Raw genomic sequence first — 27,432 nt, 5'->3', positions numbered from 1 at the left:
ATAACAACAAAGGCAACAGCCTAACAGAACAATCCCCAATGGTAGGGGGAAGGGGAACACCCTCAGAGACGTTTGCCCCAAGGGGCATGACCATGCCCCTGCTCCTTCGTTCTGGGCAGGGGGCGGCCCTGAAATGCACAGTATGTGTTTGTTCGGGTTCTCACTGTCTGTGCAATCAAGCCATAGTTCGTGGGGTCAAACAGGGACAAACATTTAACATTACCTGCTGCTCCAAGTCCACGGCCGTATATGCAATGTCCACAGACTAACCTGCCAGGTGGTGCACCGCAAGTGTTTGCCCTGTGTTGTCAGACTTCTTCTCGCTGTGCAGAGTCCTCCCTGTCGTCCGATGTGGATCGCTATGCTCTCTTCACAGCCAGCACTGTCTTCTTGTAGAAGTCCGCCGCCTGTTGTGGTGTGTAACAGATGTGATGCTTGCCATCGTAGGTGAGTCTGAGTCATGCGGGATAGAGCATAGCGTATTCAACCCCTTCTTGCTGTGGTTTCTTCTTGATGGGCACAAATTTCTTACGTGCCTCCTGGAGGTTAAGAGTGAAGTCGGGATAAAGTGAGATAGCATTATTCTCAAATACGACATCCTTCAACTCCCTGGCTTTACGGAGCTCCGTGTCGCGGTCGCGATAGTTGAGCAGTCTTGCGCGTGATCGTCTTCAAGGGTGGAGATCCGCGTTTCGGCCTCTTTGATTCTGCCATCTTGCTTTGCAATCTTTTGGGTAATCTGATCCATTCTTGCGCACATGGAGTCCATTTTCCCCTCAATGGATGCAAAGCTAGCCTTCATTGTGCTGAGTATCTTCTTCATGTCTACTTCGTCCGCCTCCCTGTTTGCCTGGCCCCCATTGTCTGGGTCCATCTCGGGCGGCTGTCCTCTGGGTGTCCTGCAGGCTTCAAAGTTTATCTTATGTTGCATGCCATCTGGCTTCCCCATTATGGTGACCCTCGTATCCTGGGGGGGGTGTTAGAAGATATGACGCTTGTCTGCTGTCTGTTAGTGGCACTTCGGCAGTCCGCTTATTGTGGGGCCCCTCTGTGACGTGCTCTGCGGGCACTCCTCGCTCAAAGTGGTGTTCAGGTGTCTTGGTAGTGCCACGGGGCCAGTAACCGATGGCGTGGGAACAACGCAGAGGTGTTTGAGCAAGGCGATGACCCCAGTGCACCAGCGGTGTGACGAAAGAGGTTAGGGCTCTGGAAGGGCGCTTGGGGGATGTCGGAGCTTATGTGTCTTGTCTACGGGCCTCCGGCTCATGCAAGGGTGCGCTGCATTCAGTAGTCGCTGGCCATTGCAGTCGCACCCCTCGCCTCATGGCCTCCTCCAGCAGTGTTTTATATGCCCCCGCTATACCTCAGCCCGGGCCAGGGACAGTGGACTCCTGTGGGGGTGCGGTTCTTCCTGGGCGGCAAAGCAGGGAGAGCACTTCCCAAACGCAGTGGGGGACAGCCTTAGGCCCCTGTACTCGGCCTCGCGTGCCGGCGCCGCTGGCGGGGGGACGCCCCCAAAGCCGCCTGCATCCTCTGTGGCCAATGTCCCTCATCGATCGCAGCTTTCCCCGGGTCGAGCCGCCCCGCCTGGCCAGCTCGCATCCGATAGTGCTGTGGTATTCGCGGTATGTAAGAGCGGGCCCCCTCCGCCTCTTCAGCCCCGCTTGTCGCTCGCCGGCTAGGCTCTCCTCTGTAGCCCGCTGTGCAATCGCCTGCCGTTTCTCCCGATGTTAATTTCTTAGTCTGCTTTTGTTAATTTCTCCCTTTCTTTGTTCTCTTGAGCGGGATCGCTTAAAGTGGCAGAGTGTGGGGGCAGAGGGGATCGCCGTGGGCGTATGCGCCCGACCCTCATAGCCGTCCTCACCTTACGCGAATTGGCCGGTCGCTCCACGTTGTTAAGACCGCAAATATTTGCTGGCTTGTATCTGGTCATCTGTGGCCGGTACTTGCTCTTCAAGCAAGCGTGCTGTTGTTGCGGCCCGCTTCAGTATGAGGAGGCACACAGTGAGATTGCCCTGTGGTGACAGGATTCTTGCAGGGTTATGGCTCCGGGTGCTGACGGAGCCTCACTACTGTGCGGCCATCTTGTCCGAACGCCCCCTAGTGTCTCCCTAAATGTGATGTTTTTATTAACAATAGAGAGGTTCCGGTTTTGGCTGACTCAGGTTCGAATTATAATCTCATAAGTGATATTTTCTGGGACAGTACTTTTGGTAAGGATAATATTGAACTGCTACCACCTGACATTAACCCTGTTGCTTATGGTGGAAAAAGCATTGATTCGATGGGTTACTCTTTTCAAACTATTATTTTTAAAGGAAGTGGAACCATTGGTAAAGTATATGTTGCCATAAGAGGAGATAATTTGTTAGGATGGCGCCACCAAAGAGATTTGGGCATTATCCTAAATCCCAATGCTCAAGGGCAAGTAATGTTGGTTGCGCATTTGGGGGATGACAAAGACATCATTGGAAAATATCCTGCTGTGATCAGTGATAAATTGGGACTTCTTAGTGGTTTTAAACACAAAATAATCTTGAAGGCAAAAGCACAACCTGTAGTCCACAAGGTGAGGAAGGTGCCAAATCTTATGGTGGGACCCTTATAGGATGAGTTTAACAGATTACTTGCAATGGGGGTCATTGAAGAAAACGTGTCCTCCGAATGGTTGGCTCCGATTGTTTTGGCGCCAAAAGACAAAGGCAGCAAGATCAGGATGTTTGTTGACTTAAGAAGCTTGAACAATTGCATCTGGGTTGATAGACAGCCTTTACCCAATATAAATGAAGCTCTGTCTAAACTTAGTGGTGCACCAATTTTCAGTGTAATGGACCTATCGTCTGCATATCACCAAGTTATGTTACATGAGGATTCCAGAGCCCTAACCTCTTTCGTCACACATCTGGGAGCTTCCAGATTTATCAGGATGCCTTTTGGCTTGGCATCTGGCGCTGCATGCTTCTAGAGGTTGATGAAGGAAGTTCTAGCTCGTATTAATTCTGTTTTGTTTTTTCAAGACGATATACTTGTCCATGGTAAAGACAGAGCCAGCCATGATGTTACATTATTCAAAGTATTATCCAGGCTGCAAGAACGTGGACTCACATTGAAGAGTGAAAATTTTTAATTTAGAGTTGAGTCTGTGTCCTATTTGGGGCATTGCATTTCCAGCGAGGGGATCAGTCCCAAGATTGATTTGGTTGAAGCGATAGTTCATGCTCCTGCACCTACCAACAAAGACCAAGTCAAATTTTTCTTAGAATTATCGAAGTATTACTCCAAGTCTATCAACAATTTTGCTAGTGTGGTACAACCTTTGAGACTTTTGCTCAAAAAGGGTGCAGAGTTCATATGGTCGGAAGACTGCACGCTTGCTTTTAGCAGAGTCAAAAGTGATATTGTTTGCATGCCAACTTTGGGTCACTTTGACGTCACAAAGAAAACCGTCCTAACTACTGATGAAAGTTTACGTGGTCTGAGTGCAGTTTTGCCCCAGATCATTGATGGTGATGAGAAAGTTATTGGTTTTGCCTCGCGTTTTCTCAAAGGGGCAGAGGAACGTTTCTCAGTGATAGCACAAAAGGCATTAGCTTGTTCATGGGCGATCAATCATTTCCGATTTTACCTCTGGGGTTTACTTTTTCTTGTCAGATCTGACCATAAGCCTTTGGCCCACATGTTTGCTTGTAGAAATGCTGAGAGCACCACTCCCAGGATTAAAAGATGGATGGAGGGACTTTGGGAGTACAATTTCACAGTAGAATATTTGCCTGGTTTAAAAAATATTCCCGCTGATTATTTTTCCAGGATGCCACTTTACAAATTAGTCACTGTTAGCGATGAGAGGATTGTTGCGTGGGTCAAACAATTTGCCCTCAATAAAACTGAATGGGAAGCCAGTCTTGTTACAGACACTTCTAGGAGGTCTGTTATGGATTATGTTGTAAATGGTTGGCCTGTCCTCAATGATGTTCCTCAGTGTACCAGAGGATTTTAGAATGTGCGTGATGAGTTCAGCATTGTTGATGGTGAACTTTGTCGTGGTCACAGATTGGTTCCTCCTTCAAGCATGCATGAGAAAATAATTAATCTGGCACATGAAGGCCATCTTGGACGCAGTCTAACTAAAGCCAGGGTCAGAGAAACTTATTGGTGGCATGAAGTTGATCGTCAGGTAGAAATAGTGGTTAGAGAGTGCTTTTCCTGTGCCAACAACGATAAATCTAGGAAAGTTAATTCTGCACAGCTTTCTCCTGTTGTTTTCGCTGAACTGCTTTGGTCTAAGCTGGCTGTAGACATTGTGGGACCTTTTGAAGCTCTTTCCCCTAATGAGAGGTTTGTAGTAATCCTGGTGGACTATACCTCTAAATGGGTTTCAGCTTGTTGTATGGCTTCTGTTGTAACCAAAAACATTGTTGAATTACTTAAGGATGCATTTGCGTGTGAGGGTATACCTGAACTTTTGGTAAGTGACAATGGTGTACCATTCACCTCTCAAGAGATGGGAATGTTTCTTAATGAGCTTTCTATTACTCATCACCGCACTGCCCTTTATGCACCACAAGCCAATGGTTTGGTTGAAAGCATGAATAGGCTTGCCAGGGCATGTGCCCAAACTGCTGTTGAGTCTGGGTCATCCCTTAAGAATATTTTGCGTGAAAAACTGTGGGCTCACAGGAACACACCCAATTGTGTCACTGGTTGCTCTCCTTTTGTGAAACTAAAGGGCAGGGTGGCTGGTTCTAAACTTAACCCACTATGGTTGGGTGTGAGAGATCTCAATGTTACAATAACTGATCCTAATGTAAAGAATTATCAAGAGAAATACAAACAAAGGTATGATTCCAAGATGAGTGTTTGCAACCGGACATGGAAAGTTGGTGGTTTGGTATATGTTAAGAAAGCTCCTAAAGTCTCCTAAAGGTGAAACCAAGTTTTATGGACCAAAACGCATTATCAAGGTCATGAAGAATTTAGTCTTGTTGGATGATGGTAGTACCTGGAGTATGTCTCGACTTTCTTTATTAACAGGGGGGTGGGCACTAAGATGGAGACTCAGTCGACACATTTATTTCGCAGCCAACCAGTGTGTCAACCTGAGATTACTCATCGTGACAAAAGAATGAGACGTCCTCCTTTGTATCTCAATGATTACATATTGCAGTAAAGCTAGTTCCAGTCATTCACAGTTCCGCTATTCTTGGTATTGCATAATTGTTTCCTTATTACATTTTAATATGTTGAGTTTCCTTTTCCTTATCGCTACTTGTTTCTTACTTTTATTGTATTTTACTCATCTTTTCTTCTTTTCCCTTTGTATAATGTGTTGAAGGGATAATGTGTTATAATTTCTCCTTTAATTGATGATGCACACCTAGAATGTAAGTGCATCATCAGAACTCTGGAGTGTTCTTGAGAGTTATGCTGAGACGCTTAATGGCTGTTGGTGTCTCCTCCGGTGGATGCTATTAAATGTATATACTTGCGCTTACTCTTGGTATCCCTCTTCATTTACAATAGAAGGTGATTGGGTGACCAACCCACAAAGATGTTCAGCTACCGACTCGGATACATGCATTTTTTGTCAAAAACTGAGAAACAAACGTCTTGCTGATTCCGCTGGTAGTAAAGTGGCTGCAGCATATGAAACTAGACAGACTATAGACCGATTAAATGATGGAAATGGAATTAAAGCCATAGTCTCCCAGCTTGAAGATAAGCTCCATAGAAAGTGCAATTTGTGCTAAAATTAAAATAAGCAGCTCATGCAATGGAGCGTTGAAGGAAGGAAGTGAGGGGATTCTCAAAGTCTAATAATGCACAGGTATCTTGATTGTGATGCCCTTTCTACAAGTCAGTTTAGGATGGGAAAATACTCTTTCAGTGATGACGAGGCAGGCCAGAAATGCTTCTTCTTTAATTGTAAAGACCCTGAAATGCAGGGAAGAAACACTGCCTTGTAGCAACTTTTAAAGCATATATGTTTATAAGGGAAAGCGCATTGGATCTGCTCATTGCCAGGCTAAGTGATGAAACATTATTCATACAGATGCGGCATATTATACAGGCTGCCTCACACTCTTGAACCATAAAAATAGCAACCAAAAAGCCAGAAATGGAAAGGATGATTCACAGAGATTGATATAATCCTGACGAAGGCGTGCAGATAAAAATGCCTGCGTCTCTGCTGCAGCAATCCTTTGCGATGAAGCAATGGCAGACAAGAAACCAAAACCATCTCCACAATACTCAAGATGTGCCAGGGCCATTGTCAGAAGGCCACTGCAACTTTCACCACCCATTTCCCCCACTAGCGCTGCCATTGACAGTACCATCACAACTAACCATCACACTCATACAAGTGTGACAATTCAGACTTTAAATATACATTAACATGACTAGTATGTGGCGCCCAAGATATTCTTATAGCTTTGGGTGGCAGGTATTAGTGATTTTAATATGCATTTAATTATTAAACAACTGTTGTTGTGCTCCTCGCAAAATTAGACAAACAGTGTCACCATGTGGCAGGCTGGTATAAGAGCCGGTGTTGACAATAAAGTGCCGGTCTGAGCACCTGAAACCACTGGCTCAAATTAAGCACTATCTCCACACTGCACTGTGTGAGTGAACACAGAGAGCTCACCTGGCTGTCTCCAGTGAGTTTAATGGTTCTCCCCCCAAAGTAGGCTGAGGTTGCAGCTGACGCCACACTGTGTTCTGAGCATGCATGTGTGAAACCAGCTATACTCGTCATACTGCATGCTCATGAGGTGTAGGACCATTTAATGGTTACCGAGTTTGAAATATCATGCCATAAACATATCACACTTTCAGTGTTACAGCTGTGCACTCTGTTATTAGGGAGTTATGTTGGTCTGTAAACCAGTGTGCGTCTCGGTAAAAAAGTGCAATGTCTGGAATTGCACTGTTGAATTATATGAAAGAGCAATTTGTCAGAGACGGGTACCCCTGTCTGTTGACTCCGGTTGCACTTAACTTTGAACCCCACCTAACTTAACTGAGTGTCAAATAAGGATTTACAAAAATTGTAACAATTTCATATGTGGATATGAAGAATAACCAAGCGTCAATGAAGTAATTGACGAAAATAAATATTGAGTAACCTTTCAACACGTGTAATGTATTGATGATTACCTGAATGAGAAACCCTTGTGCATCAAAGCTAAGTGCGACCGGAGTCAACAGACAAAATATCACAGCCATACCAACTATCAAAATATCGTAAAGGTAAATAAATATCGGTCCATATAGACTTATTGCACTTACCTCCACATTTATGCTCCTTAACAATATGTATGTATTGTCAGCAAATATATACATTCCTATATATACTTACCTTGAAAATATTTTGGTGGTCATTATTCTGTCTACAATATTTTTGCTGCACAATATTTTTGTGCTCTATGTGCTGACAAACACTCAATTTCAAGGGTTGCTTTTTGTTCCTGTCTGAAAACAAAAGCTACCTGTATTGTGGCTTGTTAGTTACAATGTAGCACTCAGGATACTCAGTTGGGACCACAGGTAAGGGGTTGTACAAGACAACGTGCACTTTCAGGGCTCGGTCTTGAAAAAGCCTTCTAGCCTTGAAAGCAAGACCCTAGCTTGCAGCCTATAGGAAATATGATAAAGCTTCACTAGCCGGTCCGGCCTCAGCAGGAACTATCAATCTCCATCTAGTTTGAAGGAAAAGTAGATACTCAAAGTGGGTGGTCGTACACTTTTTGTGACCACTAGTCTGACGGAGAGCCTAGTGTTCTGATAGGGGGCAAATAAAAATGCATAGAACATTGGTGGGTTTGAGCCCATGGGCATACAGATTTTTTTGCTTGCCCTTTAATGACTATGCCCCTGCCCTTTGACATTGTCAAAAAGGGTTGGAGGATGAAGGATGTCAAAATTCTGCCCCCCCCAAATGAGAAATCTGATGATGCTCATGCTTTAGACGGTGAGTCAATTGGATGGTAGACCTGCCAGCACAATGCAAGGCAGAACTATTGTCCTGACATAGGGACAACCAACCCACCTATTCCACATTATGATGTCCCTTGCAACAAGACACTACAGCAAATTGTTAGATTTAACATAAGATTTCTATATATGGAGATAAATTTCCATAATGCGTAGAAGATAGATGGCAAAAAAAAAAAGATTACAGAAGATTACTTTCCATAAGGAAGGAAGAGATCCTAGAGTCACAATGATAATAATGTGGTAACCCCTTGTTTTACCCCTGAACAACTTAGGTTGGAACTGGAATATGATTCCGGAAGAGGAAATAATCAGCTCAGCCATAATCCCTTCTGCACATGCTCAATAGACAATATAGACATGTGACAACAGCTGGGCCATGGTTTAGTGCACCATACAACATAGATGTAGCTCAGTACGCTCAGACTCTGGGACCACAACCCTGGTGATTCTGGTGTAGCTGGAGTGAAAATCAGTTGAGTTGTCAGCCCCCTGGCCTGAAGGTGACAGAAAAATTGAGGCAATAGAGTTGCAAAATCCACCTTTCCATTCTAGTTGATTGGATCTGCTGATTAGGTCTCCTGAGCACAGGCATTTAGTTGATAATTGGGGTGAGGGGTGGGAAAGCAGGCTGTTGTGAAAGGCGAGTAAGCCTTTAGGCGATTTCTTCCCTTTTGTCTTTCCCACACAGTTGGGCTGAAGCCAGGTGCAGAAACCTTGCACCTCTTTGTTTCCCTTCCGGGTGCTCCAGGATGGAGACAACACTGCTGCAATAAGCAGCATACTACACAAAAGTAGTCCCTGAAGAACAGCATAGGAAAGACATATGAAATTAAAAAAAACACCTCAAACCAATTCTTCAGTTTGAGAAGTGGATACACATCTTCTGTCTTCCAGCTGTATTTAAAAGTTGGATCCCAACAACTCCCCATTTTCCAGTTCCAAGCCCTTTGTGACCAAGGAAAGGACTGTTCAGCAGAGTACCTAGAGGTTTCTGTGCCTCGGGTATAAAGGGCATGCTCATTAAGGAAATACGTCCATGTGAGGATTGTGGTGAATTTTATAGTATGGTTGTGTGAACTTATCATGTAATTCATTCACAAAACCTTCTTGGGTACAACAGGCTCATTTGTAAAACCTCTTTCTCAACCCTGGGTAGCTATGGCTTCAAGCACCAAGGCTTAACCATAGGAACTAGTGTAAAGCATTTAGAAGCATCACACAACGAAATAAGAATGTCACGCAAAACAAAGGAAACCTAATATCAATATATAAAAATAGATTATAGTTTTATGAATTTTCAGACATCAAGATGAGCAAAATCTACCTGAGGGTTCCAGAGATATAGATCTTTAAGCAAAACGTAAATCTCAGCTTTTTAGTCCAAAGCACAAACAAGCATTGTTATCAGTAAAGTTTGCAAACTTTTGAAAAGTCTGAAAGAGTTGTGTTTGGCTGCTCTGGCCCGAGTTGGGCAAACAATTCCATCCAGAAGAAGATCAGGGTGGCCAATAAGGAGTATTTGGACAGTCACCAAAGCAGTCTCAAGTCCAGTTCAACACTTTACATCAAGACCGCCATAGACTTCAATGAAGTCGTCCTGATGCTGGGGGTGCAAGATGCTGAAAGATGCTCTGGGTGCTGTGTGGTTGATGGGGGTCTTTTTGGGGTTACTTTTTGGTCGACGGGTGAGGTGGGGCAACTTTGACCACAGGGGTTGGTGTTCTTCAAAGTCCTCATTGAGCTAGTAGAAGTCCAGCTACAGCTGGGCTACCGATCTCCGGACACAGTGGGTCCAGCAATATCCTTTGATGAGGGCTAGTGTCCAACTTTGGTGACCATCTGCACTCTGATGACTTAGAACACTGGCCCTGAGGTCTGGTTTGCAGGCCTTAGTGCACTCTCAGAGTTGAAAAACCAGCAGCTAGTTGCCAGATGGGGACAAAAGTTTGGGGAGGAGGGGAACCTGGGAAAAGCCTGTTCCCTCACAGGACTCTTCTGAATAAAGACTCCCCACCTACAAATTTGCCCGAGGGGGCGAAGGATCATCGGTTAATAAATCAGGCTTCGGAATTCAACAGGGAATGGTCAGCTGAATACAACAAGGATGGATTACCTACTGAAGCAGACATGGCACTCCCAGCTCATGCCTGCCTGGAGGCCGGCGAACAGGGGCAAGCTAATTGTTAGCAAGTGAAGCCTCAAACCTATAGGAGGCCCAACCAAAAAGAGAATTGAAGGCAAAGCCAACCACAGCAAGTGGGCCAAATGGAAGGCAATGATTATTATTAACAAATACTGCATTCTCACAGTATTATATTGGTTACAAATAATGATGTATAACCACCTGCTAGCAGCCATATGAATAGTTTGCTCTGATAAATCTTCAGTCATTAATCCCCACAACTTCCATCAGTAATTATGTTGGTTGTTAAATGGGATTCATGTCTGAGACTGGCCTGGGTGCTCTGGTTATCAAGGAAGCTAAATCTGGTCACAAGAAGAGAAAAGAGGCTTAGCGGCTGAAACTTAGAAAGGAGGCTTATTCTCTCACTCATCCTCACGGTGGTGGTTGTGGTGGGTTTCAGGTGTTCTTCAGCCTCTGATTTGTGTTGTCAGGTTGTTGGGATTCTAGAAAGGGGTGAGTGCTAGGGGTTCCATAGATCATCAGAGGCTGCCTTAGTTATAAATAGCAATGATCGCCCACATACCTGAAACCCTTGGCGTCGCTGACCCAGCCTCTTTTGTGGGTGTCACTCTTAACCTGGTTGCCCCCAAGTAGGCGTCTGCTGATGCTTCTTCCTGTAGGAGTCCAGGGTGATCAATTCATTGCTTGCGTCCAGGAGCTCAGTATCCCCGCCACCAGCCGAGGTACCCAGATGGGCCACAATAGCAATTTTTCCAAATGAACATCAGTCAAGGCACAGATACCAGGGAGATGTGCATGTACACTCCACAAATCGTGTCCATAATTGGTCAAACTGCAAATTCGCACTGACATGAAAAACAGTTGTCGAAAAAATGCAAGGCCAACTTTCCTCTAGAAAACCTGAAAACCTGCATATCTTACACCGTGAGTTAGTACTGACGACTGATCAGAAGCAAAAGCCGTTACTTCACTGTGTTGGTCACGAGATTAATTATCTCATAATCAGAAAAGGACTCCAAAATGATGAAATTCTTTAACAGATTGGTTTTTTTCGTTTCAGAATCTTCTTACAATAAACAAACAAATGTACTGTGTTAGTTTAAAGTCCGCCAACACAACCATCTGCCAGGCACATTTTAAGTTGTTCTCAGAAACAGAGAAATTGGTTGCTGTGGTAACGTGGATATGATTTCAATACATGAGACCAAGTGCATACTAATGAATGCAGGGTCATTTATTTATTAATAGAACAACACTCTCGAGGCTATCTGGAGTCTGAAAAAGTTAGCATGAGAAAAGTCTTAAATCCATTGCCAAATTTACTTTGTATATTAATTTCTATTCCCATTAGCCAAAGGGGAGTCATGGACGTCTCTCACCACATGACCTCTGTGTTTGTTAAATACCTGTGATTATATTGCATAAGAGTTTCCTGCAGGGCGCCCGGTGATGGAAGGAGGTGTTGGGAGAAGGGACATGCAGAAGTTGCTGGCTGAACACTGTGTTGTAGAGCAGCGGTTCTTAACCTTTTGACATCAGTTGCACCCCCACTGAGTCATTACTGGAATTTGGGGACCCCCACTGAGTCATTATTGGAAGCTTTGGACCCACGCCTGAGCAGTTTCTCAGATTTGAACTTCAAAACACTACACAAAAATAGACACACAAGTATACCCCAAACAAATACTAAAACATCAAAATATGTCGTTTAATTCACAGTGAAGTATCAAAAAGGATTTGAATTTTCAACTCCACTTCTTTATTTGTTTATAATTTATTAATTTTAAGGAATTCATTTTAATATTGCTTAATTAGGTAACACGGTTGTGGGCCCCGAGTAGACCTTGTGGCCTTGGGGTCCTCAGACCACAGGGTATCCATCATTGTTGTAGCTGACCTAAGAGCACAGACATCTGGCCAAACATTGCATGGTCAAGAGTGCTTAATTTGTAAAAGAATGAGTGCTGGTGCACCAAAGCTCTGCTGAAAATCCAACGACCGGTGCAATTAAATGTCATGACTGCTGAAAACATAGTCTTGAATCCAACTCATATTTCTTTAATCCACTAACAAACACCCTGAACATTTATTTCTCAATTCCAAGTTTCTGCTTTCTCCCTTTTGTGATGTTTTTTCTGTCTTATCTACCTCTTTCTTTCCCTGCGTTTGTTTTTACCTCTCTTGCTCACAGTCAATGTCTGATGAAGGAAAATGAGTGCTGGTTCCCAAAAGTCAGTGCCGGTGGGCCCCACTGGCACACAAGGCTCATAGTAAGCACTGGAGGTCAACCCGGTGAAGACAGGGTTTGAGCAGGAGGATTATTCTCTGCAGCATTGGGCTGGTAGTCAGGCTAAGGGCAATGAGGTGTGGCGCTGATCATCATAAGAAACTGGGTCTAACAAGAGAGAAGAGGAAAGCAATGTGGGGTGTTCCCTATAAAGGATGAATTCCCTCACCCACCAGAAGTGGCATGATTCGTCATTGGGAAACTCCTTGCACCATTATATCAAGTCATTGTGCAGGCTACAACCCCTTCACTAGAGGGTGAAGGTCATGGATGTTTTCAGAGGTATGATAAATACCATTCTAATGAGCACAAAGTGGTGAGGGAAGCCCGCATGAGTGAGAGGATGTGCAAATTAAAACTGGATCCAAGGTATGCAACTCATTTTATTCATGCATCTCTGGGTCAGGATTAAAACCAAGCAGGGGCGCAGTCGGGCATAATCATACCTACTGGATTGTTTCAAAAAAGTAGGTCGACATGTTTCTGCCTTTGTGTCGCGGCATTCCTCAGAACCCATATAATTGATGCTCTTGCTTAAGTGCTCAAAGTGATAAAATATACAGTAAATATGAAGATACAAAACCAGTAGTCCATATATTAGTTCAAAATTGAGATCCCCTGGTAGTTTCCTGAAGAGATAGTGTGCATAGTGTTGTCCGTATAAGTTAGGAACAACCAATTCTCAATTCATCAATCAGGGTTTGTATAGCTCACTCACACATACTCAATCGTGAGGGTCTCAAGGCGTGAAAGGAAGGGGGCTGCTGATTCGTCTGGGCACTGGGGTGCAGTCGATCAGCAAGGTCTTGAGATCCTTCCTGAACTGAGTCAGCGTCGGGGATTGTCTGAGGTTGAGAGGCAGGGTGTTCCAGGTCTTGATGGTGATGTAGGAAAAGGATCTTCCTCCTGTCTTGGTCTTGCGGATCTGTAAGTCGGTGGCCAGGGCCAGTTGGGCGGAGTTGAGGTGTCTGGTGGGAACGTGGAATGAGAGGCGTGGTTCAGATATGCTGGCCCTAAATCATGGAGGGCTTTGTAGGCGTGTGTGAGGAGCTTGAAATGATTCTTTTGTTGACCAAAAGCCAGTGGAGTTCTCGCAGGTGTTCAGTGATGTGGCTGCAACGGGGTTGTTGAGGATCAGTCTGGCTGTGGCATTTTGAACGTTCTGTAGTTTCCTGAGGAGTTTCTGGGTGACGCCGGCATAGAGTGCATTGGCATAGTCGAGTCTGCTGCTGATGAATGCCTGGGTGACCGTCTTTCTGGTTTAGGTGGCGATCCATCTGAATGTCTTTTGAAGCAGGCGAAGTGTATGGAAGCATGATGAGGAAACAGCGTTAATCTGGCGATTCATTGTGAGCGAAGAGTCCAGTATGATGGAGATGTTTCGTGCATAGTCCGTGGGTGTGGGCGGGGGGTTCTAGTGTGATGGGAGTCATCCCATGCTGAGGGGTTGGGTACCAGGATGAGGACTTCAGTCTTGCCCGAGTTCAGTTTGAGGCAACTATCTCTCATCCAGGTAGCAACGGCTTTCCTCCCATTGTGAACGTTGTTTCTGGTGGCTATGGGTTCGTTGGTAAGGGAGAGAATCAGCTGGGTTTCATCGGCATAGGAGATGATGTTAAGTACATGGCTTCTGACGATGGCTGCGAGTGGGGCCATGTAGACACTGAAGAGGGTGGGGCTCAGGGAGGAGCCTTGGGAAACTCCGCAGCCGATCTCTGTGGGTTCTGAGAGGAACGGTGGTAGTCTGACTCTCTCTGTTTGGCTGGTGAGGAAGGAATGGATCCAGTCCAGGGCCTTGTTGCGGATGCCAGCATTGTGGAGTCTCATGATTAGTGTGCAGTGGGAGATGGTGTCGAAGGCAGCTGGGAGGTCCAGAAGGATAAGGGCTGCTGTTTTGCCCCGGTCGAGGAGGGAGCAGATGTCGTCAGTGGCGGCGAGGAGGGCAGTCTTGATGCTGTAATTGCTTCGGAAGCCGGATTGGGAGATGTCCAGGACGTGGTGGGCTTAGACGAACTCAGAGAGTGGAGCATTGATGGCCATCTCAATTACCTTGGCTGGGAAGGCGAGCAGGGAGATGGGTCTAAATTCTTGAGGTCTGTTGGGTCAGCGGATGGCTTCTTCAGCAGGGGGTTGATCTCAGCATGTTTCAAGTCATCTGGGAAGTTGGCGGTCTCGATGGAGCAGTTCATGGTGTGGTGTAGCTCAGGGGCGATGGAGGTGGCAGCTCTATGGAAGATGTGATGTGGGCTGGGGCCCAAGGGGAGTAGATGCCCTTCATGGTCTTGAGTGTGTCATCTGTAGTGAACGGGGTCCAGTTGAGCAGGATCCGTTGGCGGTGTCGTTGGGTGCGGTGGTGGCAGGCGTGGTGGGAGGGTGTTGGGTGTCGAAGCTGTCATACATCTGCCTGATCTTGTGGTGGAAAAGGGTGCCCAGTTTGTTGCAGAGGTCTTGGAAGGGTGGGACATCTGCGGTCTCACTGTTGGGTCTGGCAAACTCTTTGATGATGGCGAAGAGTTCTTCGCTGTTGTGTGCGTAGGTGTTGATTCTGTCTTGGAGGGATGTAGCCAAAGCTCCTCACTGTAGTGCTCCTGAAAGTTCTTTTTAGATTGACCACATGAGGTCTTGAGACAGGTACACTATGAAGTCAGATCTTACAAGAACTTTTTGGGGCTCCTTTCCTGTTCCCTCGGACAGTAATGAGACACATTGTGCCTCCTGTGAGGAAAGGGAAGACTACACATAACATCTAGGATGAACATCTTTTGCAGTGCGGTTTATCCAAGACACTCTTCCTCCCTGTGAGGTCTGCTGCTCCTTTATGTGTGGACAGTGATGTTCCTCTCTGTTCTTTTCCATTAAAGCATGAAGGTTGCATATCTCTTCAAGGCTGCACCCCTCTCTTGTTACTCAGACTATATCCCAACAACTGAGGATCATGGCCATCCGAGTGTTGAAGTGACCAGGTCACTGCACTGACAGTATCCTGGCATACCATCCTCCAAAGTCACCAGTTGAAGGACTCTAGTCTACTGCCCAAACTATGTATTCATCCCAGTGGTTAATTGTAGAAAAATAAGCACAGGGGCTCTCGTCTGGAGGCAGCTTGCACCAGCCCATTTCTTTTGTTAGCACCGCCTAAAACAGAACCAACTACTAACCATGAAAGTGGGGAGAGGATGTGGCGTAATGTCCAGAGCCACTGACTTTGGAGCTGGGGAACCAGGTTCGAGTCTCGGCATGGGCTTAACATTCTGTGATCCTGGGCAAATTAGTTAATCTACCTTTGTCTACTATAAATGAATATAAATGTGTCCTTAACTGGTGTTTATGAAAAGCGCCAGTCGTGATGATTACGTACCGGTTCTAAGCACCGGAAACCACCGGCTCACATTAAGCACATTTCACCCAGCTAAAACTATACATTTTAGGCAGAACTCCAACGCTTGCATAGTAAACCAGACATCTCAGCAGCCCTGCCCTGTATATTTGTGCTAGATCTTTACAGATGCCTCAGAAGTGCACAGTGCGCCCTGCATACGTAGAACAGCCAGATTGCCACTATCACATTATGTTGAATGCAATTGACTTCAAGGCTAAAGAAACATGATTTTGCTATGCTACCTTATACTTTGCATTAAAGTTGTATTACTATCTGGACATTAAATGTATTTCAAATACTCTATAGTGTTGCCAGTATTTGCATTCCTACTCCCTACCTACAAAGAGTAAGATTTGTCTGATTGCCATGACTACCCCCTGAGACTTGTGATCCAAACGGGAGGTTCTCGGCATTCAGTGAGTATTCGTTATTACAATAACTACCCAGTCGGCCATTTGTTTCCTAGGACAAATAGGACTGGCCTGACACTTCACATCATCACTGAATAAGGATGTGGCACCTTTCATTTGTTACTGACTGTTATCTTTCGTTAACTGCACCCAGCGGCGGTGCGTCCATTAGGGCGCTGGGGCGTTGACCCACAAGCCGCGCCCGCAGCTCCCTCGGAGGCTCTGTCACTCTGAGCTGACAATGCATGTCACTCAGCATGACGCCGGGCCGCCCACTCCCTTCAGAGTCTGAATGGGGTGGGCAATCCGGCGTCATGCAAACTGACATGCATTGTCAGACCAGGGTGTGGCGCAGAGTGCACAGCAGGCAGCAGCACAAGTGCGCAGGTTTCGGTCAGATAATTTTTCCGGCCAGCCCAGTCATGCGCATTAGTGTTAGCTGTGGTTGGCGGCTGCGCATTAGGAGACCAAGGGTTGATCATCACAGCAACCCTCAGTCTCCTAATGGGCAGCAGGGCGGCGAGTATCCCTGCTAACCCAATCCTGGCGCTGCTGGAGCAGCGTCAGTATTGGTTGAGAGGGGTTGCCAGTGACGTAGCTGCTCCTGTTGAAGAAGGTGAAGAGCGCCACGCGGGACCCAGGAGCAGAGGCGGCGCGGACAGGTACGTTTTATTTTTATTTTATTTAATCTCACCCAGCCCCCACCCCCGCGCGAACCCGACTGTCTGAAGGTCGGACCATACTAGGTACGGAACTGCAGGGGTTCCCGGTGTTTGTGGAACCGCGGCCTATGGCCCTTCTTCTTTAATTCAGGAGTGGCTGGAGAGTACGTGTAGAGCACCTCGGTCTAGGCGCAGCAGGGTGGGTAATTCATGGCATAGAGGCTTCAGGGCGGATTCATTCCTGGCTGTAGAGTCCTTGGGTGGATTAGTTACTTTGTACGTAAGCCGCAGGGTGGATGTTTATCGCGTGAGTCACAACAAAGATATTTAGTGCGTAGGCGTTGCAGGGAGGGTAATTTGTGGGTTCAGGAGCCGCACACAATGGTACTTTGTGCCAGGAGCTGCATGCTAGTATTCAGCGGGTACAAGTGGCATGTGATGTATATTCTGTGGGCACGGGCATTGCAATGTTGGTTCATGCCAGAGAAAGGGTTGCCGGCGTGGTTTACGGGACAGGTGCCATAGTTTAGTTTCAGAACCCTAAAGGGGGTTACTGGTTCTCCAAAGGCACCGCAGTGTAAGTACACAAGATGCGGGATGGGTTGAAACCGAGTACTGTAGATACAGGGTATATACGTTATAGGAGCCACACGATCGGTTCTTAATGGGTACAGGAGATGGCGAGTGGGTACCTAGTGGGCATTGGCTCAGCCGTGTGAGTATTTATTGTGTACAGAAGTGGATTAGTGGACAGAGTCACTACAGCGTGGTACTTAGTGGTACAGAAGCACACACACTGCAGGGTGGGTACAGTAGAGAAGATGGCTTATTTTTGGGCAAAGACACTGTGGGTAGTCACTGGTACAAAAGAAGGAGGGTACTTTATGGGCACAGGTAAAACACAGGAGTTCTTAGTAAACGGCAGTGGCATGGTGGGAACTTAGTGGTACACGAGCGGCCATTAACGTACCCACTGTGAGCGTAGTCACGCCGGAGGTGGAGGTGGGTATTCTGTTGTTCAGGAGCAACAGAGCACATGCATGGGTGGTACAGGAGGAGGTCAGGACCCAAATGAGCACAGACACTGAAGGATGGGCAAAGGAGCAGCAGGGAGAGTATCTAGTCGCCCCAGGCACCACAGACAGTGGGTATCTTATGGGCACAGATCTCGCCGGGGTGGGTACAGGAGTGACAGGATATGGCAGAAGGCCCGCTGGTTGGTTACAGCAATGCACATCCTCACTCAGGAAAAAAACACTCTAGCTAGAGCAAATCCGACAATTTTCCAGCACCTCGGAGATATGTTTAGCTCGAGCTGACAAAATGGCGTTTCCACATTGTGACATTATATTGTGGCTTTCTCTTTTGATAGTTGAGGCTGCAAAGTGGGCTTTGGCTGATAGAAAAGTGCATACCAGCAGGGCCCTGTTGTGGTTCGCTTTTGGGATGATTTGGATGCGTTCTGAATATCACCATGCACTTCCAAAGTCACTTTATATGGAAACATATCTCTTTCCATTTACACAGGGATTTGCTTTTTTTCTGGGCAAGAGCACAACCTATTTTTCTTTTTGATCAAAAATGGATATTTTTGTGGATGCACAGCTGGGCTTTTGACACCCATTTTGAGAACATAATCACCCCTTGGGCACTTCAGTTATTAGAGGAGCTATCCCGAGGACTTCCATACCGACGACCTCTCATTGAGAGCTGGAGCACGAACACAGCTGTGATAATGGGTTCACACATTATCTGTGTTGCAAAATTATCTGTTTCCACGGTTTCTCGAGGATTCTCGTGAAGCACGTCTTTAACGTATGGCTTCTAAAGTATTCTGTCACAGTTTTTATTTAAATGTAATCTGCAATAGAAAACAGCCTCTTGGAATTAATTATAACTTGCGTTGTTTTCTTGGTCCCCATATATAAAGGCATCAACCAGTGCCTAATTTGTAAAAAAAATAACATAAGATTCAGGAGGCCTCTGCAGCTTTCACCACCCATAGCACTGCTGGTGACAGTACAAATACACCTAGGTTGTGTTACGTTGGACCACTTTACATTGTGTGGCTTGTATTCCCTTATGATGCATGTCTTTCTGTTATGTTATGTTATGCATTATGTTAATCGGTTATGTTATCCTTCTTTTGGTTCTGGCACGTTATGATGGGGTGCTATTTGTTATGCTATGGACATTACATCTCTTTATTTTACAATTCATTTCGTTATATTATGTGTTTTGTGTAATGCTACCCTTTACATTTGTGTTATGCTACTTTATGCTATGCAATGGTTTGTTAGAATGCACTATGTTATGTAAATGACATTGCTTTATGTTACAAATCTTTTTATTATACTGTGTGGCTTTTCCTTATGTGATGATATGCTACGGTGTGCTTCATTTTGTCAAAATACATGAACGGGTTGTGCAGCGCCGTAATGGCTTGAAGGCTTGCATTGGCAAACTTGAAACAGGGCCTTGCTGACAAGCCAGGTGATGGCTGGCACTTCTCAGGAGAATAGCAATACCTTAAATGGGGCCTTGAGGCAGCAGGGGTGTTAAGCAGGGGCCTGCTCGGGGATGGGGGATCAATACAAGGTCAATGATATATGTGATACATATATTTTTTGAGCACAGCCTGCAGCACTTCTGGAATAGTGTCACACTCTCAAATTTGCTTGAAAATGCACCATTTGCCTACTCTTTTTTTCAAACTTTTCTCGGGGGATAACCCCCCACCCCCGAGCCCCCGTAGGTGGTTCAGGCTCGCTCGCTACGCTCTCCGCAGTGAAGTACGACAATTGTTTTACGCTCACCACTTTCAAATGTCACCAGCCGCCACTGACTGCACCTCATTTTCCATACCTACAATACCCCTCATGGGTAAGCCTAGGCTATTTAACCTTCATACGTCCTGCAAGTCAAAGCCTAAAACTGTTCCTAGCACAGCAGTCAAAACATTTTACTGATCAATTGCCTCTGAGTTCCCTCTGTCGGAAGAGCTGGTATGACCGTAACTTACATCTTGTAAAAACGACAATCGCTCTGGTTTTGTGAAAATAGTAGGCACGCCATAAGACAGTGATAATCAAACTACGGCCCAGGGCCCACATGAGGCTCTCCTGGCCCTTACATGCGGCCTCCTGGTCAACAGCAGCACTGGGCTGCTGTTTCTCGACTCAGCACTAACTTTGAGAAATATGTTCATTAAAAAATGCAAATAAAAATACTTTAAGAAAAAAAACTTTGAGAAATATGTTGAATAAAGGGGCACACATTTATTTACAGCTTAACTGAAGTTAAAGGAAGTAATGAAGGTGTCGTGCACCACTTATATTTAAGAACACCTTCATTTTTAAAGACGTTGCAACGTTAAAAATCTGATAGTCTCTACAAAATTCAAAAAGAGTATTTCATTAACATGCAGAAGCGTTTCGTCTTAGTACATTAGATTATATCAGTGCATTGAGAATTTTTTTTCCTTACAATGATAGTTTGAATTTGGAAACATTCATGTTTTCCCTTCACCCTGGCTACACTTCAATTAGTGAACTAAGAGGCAGGTCAGTTGTTATGTTTACCATCTGAGTGGCCAGGGTTCCTATTATATTTCGATAAAATTAAAGTTTAGCAAATAAAACGCAAGAGAAGGTTTCGTACAGTGTACATCCTGAAGTAATGTATTTCGAGATCCTCTTATATGTGATAATGAAGAAAAAGAAGGTAAGGTGAAATAAAACAATTGTCTAGGATCACACAATTTGGTCAAGTGGGGAAGACCGCATTGATCCCAGGTTTTCTTGCTTCATAATGGGCAATTCAGCTTTTATATGTACATGATTTTCTTCCCCTATGCCCACTTTACAACCCCCATCGACACATTTTGGCCGCCCTAGAAAATGTTTGCGAGTACCCATGCCACAAGAACCGAAGGTAATGTCTCTCTCTCTCTCTTCCAGACAGTCCTCCAGCCTTCAGAATCCAGCCTGAACATCGTGCATGGCAGCTATGTCTCTGGTGTGCTGCCACTTCCGTTGGGGGAGGGGGGGCAATCATATTATGGGAATGCCTGGTCCCTCCATGCCCCCCTTGGCTACGGGCCGCCCAGGGCATCATGGTGCAACCTCGGGAATGTCGCGTTACAAAGTGACACGATTTTTTTTCATTGCGCGAGATAATGCATGAGAAACGAAAATTTCAAGCTGGCTAACTAAAAAGTCAAGCCAGGTGTTTTCACCACCTAACCCAACAGTTGGGTGTGTTTTCGCTCTCGCGCGGCTAAATAGCAACCTGCGTCGTTGTTTCTCTTATATATTACACTGTAACATCTATAGCTCCGTTACAAGTGCCAAACAGGTGACCACATGCTTAGACAATAAAGTCTTACATTCAAAGTTGCCAATAATTAACCAATTGAGTGCTCTTCAGAGAAGTAGCGTGAATGCTAACAACTGTCCATTGCTGCCATCGTGTGGCAAGTAGAGAGACCAGCATGTTACGGTTTGAATGCAGTTCTTTCTGAGAAAAAAAAAACATGTCGGAAAAAAATTGAATGTATCTTAACATAAACCACGTTTTATAAGCCGAGAGTCACAGCTCCTTCGTGGATGAACAGCAAAAAAGAAAAATGCAACAATAAATCCGCAGACTCTTAACTGCTCTAAATCAATTTCATTAGAAAGACTGAGAATGCAGAATAAACTGTGTTGTTGGAGTCGAGAATTCAAACTAAATCTTTCTCTTTGTAAATACTGATATCGGTATCAGCTTTTGGTGCCACCTGTGAATAGCAAGTGGTTCTCTGATTAACCTCTTGTGATCAAAACAGTGGTTGCAGGTCAATTAAAACAATCATTGGTAAACTCAATAGATCTCTGAAATGCCCGAGCTATTGGCCTTGTCAACGTGAATGTATTTTAGCCATGTTGTCTAGCAGACACCTACTGCACAGCATGGCCTAAAGATTAAGCCTGGGCAAAGCACTACGCTACGCTCGCGTAGTTTGCGAAGTTCGCGCTACTTCGCACTACGCGAACTGCACGTAGCACAGTGCGAACACGCGTAGCGTAGTGTTGCGTAGTGCTGCGGTCATTTTTTGCTTGCTCGCGGTCCTCAACGTCAAGTTGGCGACCGCGAGCAAGCAAAATGACATCCCGGCGAGACTTTTTCCTTGTTCGCGATCAGCAACTTCAAGTTGGCGATCGCGAGCATGGAAAATAAACCTCCCGGCGAGATTCCCAACGCGAGGAGGTCAGGTTTCTCATTGCGAGTGGTCGCGTATGCTCGCGACCGCTCGCAATGAGAAACTACCAGTTCGCGTTGAGAAAGCTGAAGCTCGAGTAAAAATCTACTCGAGCAGCAGAAAACTACAGCTCGCACTGTGCAAGATGCCATTTTCAATGATTGCACAGTGCCGGTTGCTTGTCCGCACTGTGCAATCATTGAAAACGACATCTGGCACAGTGCGAACAAGGTACTACGCAGTTCGCGAAGTGCTACGCGTAGCTCGCGTAGTGCGAACTTCCCTTTGCATAGCTTCGCGAAGTGCTACTTCGCGAACTACGCCCAGCCCTACTAAAGATACTAAAAGCCCAGAATTGCAGGATGTTGAGCCGATGCTGAGTCTATGCCCCCGTGTTGAGTTTATTGTCCTGCCCCTCCTAACACAAGAAAGCGCTGTGACGTGGACCGCGTTGGCCACATCATAGAGTGTTTTTTCAGTGACTATCAGCCATGCTGAATAGCAGATGTGCTGCTAGACAACATGGGTAAAAGACATACACATTGGCAAGGCCAATAGCTTGGGCATTGCCAATGGCAAGACAGACAACGAAGCAAGTGTTCCAATATCATCAGATTGTGCAAAAGAAAAAGTTCTATTCATGTTTCTAACATTTTTTTTTAAATGCATTCGTTTATGTACATGCACATGCATTTTAGTGGTATGTGTGTATGTGTACAAGGGTGATGGTCTGTAACATTGGTACACACAAACTTTCTCTCGGGGGCCAAATTTACAGTGTGGTTTGTGGCCGAGGGCCGCACCGGTGGGGGCGGGGGCAGTGGGGGAGGGGGTGGGGCTAGCACAAAAAAAAAATTGTGACCATGAGGTTGAACACAGGCCCCTGCAGCGGACGCCTTCATCCACTGAGCCACCAGACCCGGCATTCACATCTATCTATCTATCTATCTATCTATCTATCTATCTATCTATCTATCTATCTATCTATCTATCTATCTATCTATCTATCTATCTATCTATCTATCTATCTATCTATCTATCTATCTATCTATCTATCTATCTATCTATCTATCTATCTATCTATCTATCTCCCTCTGTCTCCCTCCCTCCCTCTATCACTCTCTCTCTAGCACTCTCCCTCTCTGTCTCCCTCCCTCTCTCTCCCTCCCTCTCCCTCTCTCTGTCTCCCTCCCTCTCCCTCTTTCTCCTTCCCTCTCCCTGTCGCCCTCCCTCTCCCTCCCTCTGTCTCACTCACTGTGTTCGTCTCCCTCCCTCTCTGTCTCCCTCCCTCGGTCTCCCTCCCCCTCTGTCTCCCTCCCTCTCTCTCTCTCTCTCTCTCTCTCTCTCTCTCTCTCTCTCACTCTCTCTCTGTCTGCCTCCCTCCCTCTCTCTCCCTTCCTCTCCCTCTCTCTGTCTCCCTCCCTCTCCCTCTCTCTCCTTCCCTCTCCCTGCCTCCCTCCCTCTCCCTCCCTCTGTCTCACTCACTGTGTTTGTCTCCCTCCCTCTCTGTCTCCCTCCCTCTATCTCCCTCCCTCCCCCTCTGTCTCCCTCCCTCTCTCTCTCTCTCTCTCTCCCTCCCTCTCTCTCTCTCCACCTCCCTCTCTCTCACTCCCTCTCCCTCGCTCTGTCTCCCTCCCTCTCCCCATCTCCCTCCCTCTATCTCTCTCTCTCAATCAGTTTGTCTCCCTTTCTCTCTGTCTCCATCCCTCTCTGTCTCCCTCCCTCTCTCTCTGTCTCACTCACTGTTTGTCTCCCTCTCTCTGTGTCTCCCTCCCTCCCTCTCCCTCTCTTCTCCCTCTGTCTCTCTCCCTCCCTCTGTCTCCCTCCCTCTTCCTCTGTCTCCTTGTCTGTCTCCCTCTCTCTCTGTCTCTCCCTCTCTGTCTCCCACTCTGTCTTCCCCCTCTCCCTCTCTCGCTCCCTCTGTCGCACTCTGTCTTCCTTCCGCTGTAAACTCACCCGCTGCTCTCAGTAGCTGCTGCCCCCCCTCACCCTGCTGTCCCTGTCACCTCACCCCGCGCTGAGACAGCTTCCCTGGAACACACACAGCCGCCACACCCAAGTACTTCACAGGTCTTTTAAAGACCATTCACTTGCTAATGAGGCTTTGTTGAATTTCACCTCTTCTTAGCGCCCCTGCATCTCCACTCAAAAGCGCCCCTGCATCTCCACTCAATCAGAGTGGAGATGCAGGGGCGCTAAGAAGAGGTGAAATAGAACAAAGCCTTATTAACAAGTAAATGGTTTTTAAAAGAATCGCCCGGCCACCATAGCTCCGCGCTGCTGCAACCAGCGATATAAAAACACACAGAGGTATGTTGCCTGCAAGGTCCGCAGGCCGCCAAGGAAGGCTTACCGGGCTACTGGCGGCCCGCGGGCCGTACTATGAGTACCCGTGGTCTGGAATAACAAGGACTCCTATGGAGTGCTTGAAAACAAAGACAAAAATAGTTCTGCAAACTGGGAGCAGTGGAAGGTCCATGAGCTATGGGAGGGCCAAGCACAAGAAGAGGGCATGACGCCCGCATGCCATGACGAATGGCATCCAAGAAAATGAGAGCGAGGCTGAAGTTTACCAATGGTAGAAGATGGGCGGCCTGTAATCCCACAGATAGAGCACAACACGTTTCTTCGAGACATCGCATGCGCTGTCTAGCCAAAACCTAAAAAGTAGGGGAACTGTGATGCTGTGCACAATGGGGGCTAGGTGAGTGAGCATGAGGCCATGGCCAAAGGAACCTAAATGCAATTTATGTTGATCAGTGGGAAATGCACTATCGTACATTCAGAAACCCCTATTAGTTAATGCAGTGCAACAGAGAGCCAAAACAGAGAGGCACAGAATTGAATCCTGGTTGGTGCAGTGGAGAATAGTGACTTGTGTACGCTTAGTGCTGTAAGGTCCCAGTCTGTGACAGAAAGCACTGTGAACTGGTAAGTCATTATTATAAACTTGTATTACACAGAGCACGACGAGTGAGGCAGGCACCACGCAGTGTAGGAAGTCAGAACAAGCGAAAGGGGAAGCGGAGCTGGAGCCACAGCCATTTAAAATAGGACTATTCTGGCACACAGCTTACTTTCCTCAATGGAAATGAGTCACTTAGAGAACCTGGCCAGGACAGAATCAAGTCAAGAGTGGACACAGAAGAACCCTCTCTGTCTGCCATTTTTTACTCAATTAAACAGTTTCAAGAAGAAGTGTGGAGTGACAATAGCCAAGCAAAAGGGGCGGCCAAGAAACTTCAGGAGGGGAATCAGGAAGCTGAACAAAGCTTGCTCAGACCTAGCTGAACGTGTCACCATGATAGAAAATTGCACTTAAAGTCTTGAAGTAGACGTCAGTGCCTTAAAAACACAAAGCATTTCCCATGGAGCTTGTATGACTGATATCATGTGGAAGTTGGAGGATCAGGAAAACAGGCAGGCCTGAATAATCTCCGATTCTTGGGGTTCCCCGAAGAGGTTGAAGGGGATAAACCCCGACAGTTCATGGTGAATCTCTTAAAAGGTGCATTCCCCGACCACCCAAACTGGAATTGGGATAAAGAGATACAACGGGCACATTGATTTCCTTTCATGATTAAGAAACATCCATCAAATGAAGGGGAGAAACCTAGAGTCATCTTAGTCTATTTTGGAAACTTTTTTCTAAGACAGTTGGTATACAAACAAGCTCACCTGAACTCAAAAAAAGTATTTGAAGTTGAAGGGGTGTTATTTTTTGTTAAACCGGATTTCTCTCATGCAACAGTCGGGTGCAGGTGGCACCTCCACCAAATGTTTGTCCCTTTTCAACAGATTTGGGCCCAAGTCTATTTAATGAATCCGGCAAAGCTTAAAGTTAATCTTAATGGCCTCTCTCACAGTGTTACTTCTGAAATCAAGGCTCAGGAATATCTCAACTAAATTAATGCGAAACTTGGCAATGTCAACCTCCGTAGCTGACCTTAATTCTGATGTTGCAGGTATTTCGGTCCTCAAAAAAAGAAGGAGGGGAGAAGGGGGGATACATTCCAGGCCAATATGAAACCGGCATTGCTTGGTCTGAAGATTGAATGTTTTTCTTTGATTAACGCAGTGGGGTTGGGTGGCGGGGTCACTAGTTAGGTGTGGGGAACAACCTTTACAACGCAACTTTTACAACGCACTACACTTACAACGCATTTTTTACAACGCACAATCCATTACAACGCATGACATTACAACGCATGACACTACAACGCATTTTTAAAAACTACCTTTACAACGCATTCCATTACAACGCATACTACCATTACAACGCATACCATTACAACGCATAATATTACACTACACTATCCAACACTTACCCTACTGTTGCACCCCCTGGAGTTAGAATAGTAATTTTTACCCCTATACTATCCAACATTTACCCTACTGTTGTACCCCCTGGAGTTAGAATAGTAATTTTTACCCCTATACTATCCAACACTTACCCTACTGTTGTACCCCCTGGAGTTAGAATAGTAATTTTTAACCCTATACTATCCAACACTTACCCTACTGTTGCACCCCCTGGAGTTAGAATAGTAATTTTTACCCCTATACTATCCAACACTTACTCTACTGTTGCACCCCCTGGAGTTAGAATAGTAATTTTTACCCCTATACTATCCAACACTTACCCTACTGTTGCACCCCCTGGAGTTAGAATAGTAATTTTTACCCCTATACTATCCAACACTTACCCTACTGTTGCACCCCCTGGAGTTAGAATAGTAATTGTTACCCCTATACTATCCAACACTTACCCTACTGTTGCACCCCCTGGAGTTAGAATAGTAATTTTTACCCCTATACTATCCAACACTTACCCTACTGTTGCACCCCCTGGAGTTAGAATAGTAATTTTTACCCCTATACTATCCAACACTTACCCTACTGTTGCACCCCCTGGAGTTAGAATAGTAATTTTTACCCCTATACTATCCAACACTTACCCTACTGTTGCACCCCCTGGAGTTAGAATAGTAATTTTAACCCCTATACTATCCAACACTTTCCCTACTGTTGCACCCCCTGGAGTTAGAATAGTAATTTTTACCCCTATACTATCCAACACTTAACCTACTGTTGCACCCCCTGGAGTTAGAAAAGTAATTTTTACCCCTATACTATCTAATACTTACCTTAAATGCAATTTAATATTATGCGTTGTAATGGTATGCGTTGAATGGTAGTATGCGTTGTAATGGAATGCGTTGTAAAGGTAGTTTTTAAAAATGCGTTGTAGTGTCATGCATTGTAATGTCATGCGTTGTAATGGATTGTGCGTTGTAAAAAATGCGTT

This window comes from Triturus cristatus, chromosome 6, assembly GCF_964204655.1.
Source record: "Triturus cristatus chromosome 6, aTriCri1.1, whole genome shotgun sequence".
Lineage (NCBI taxonomy): Eukaryota > Metazoa > Chordata > Amphibia > Caudata > Salamandridae > Triturus > Triturus cristatus.
This window is presented reverse-complemented; position numbering follows the sequence as displayed.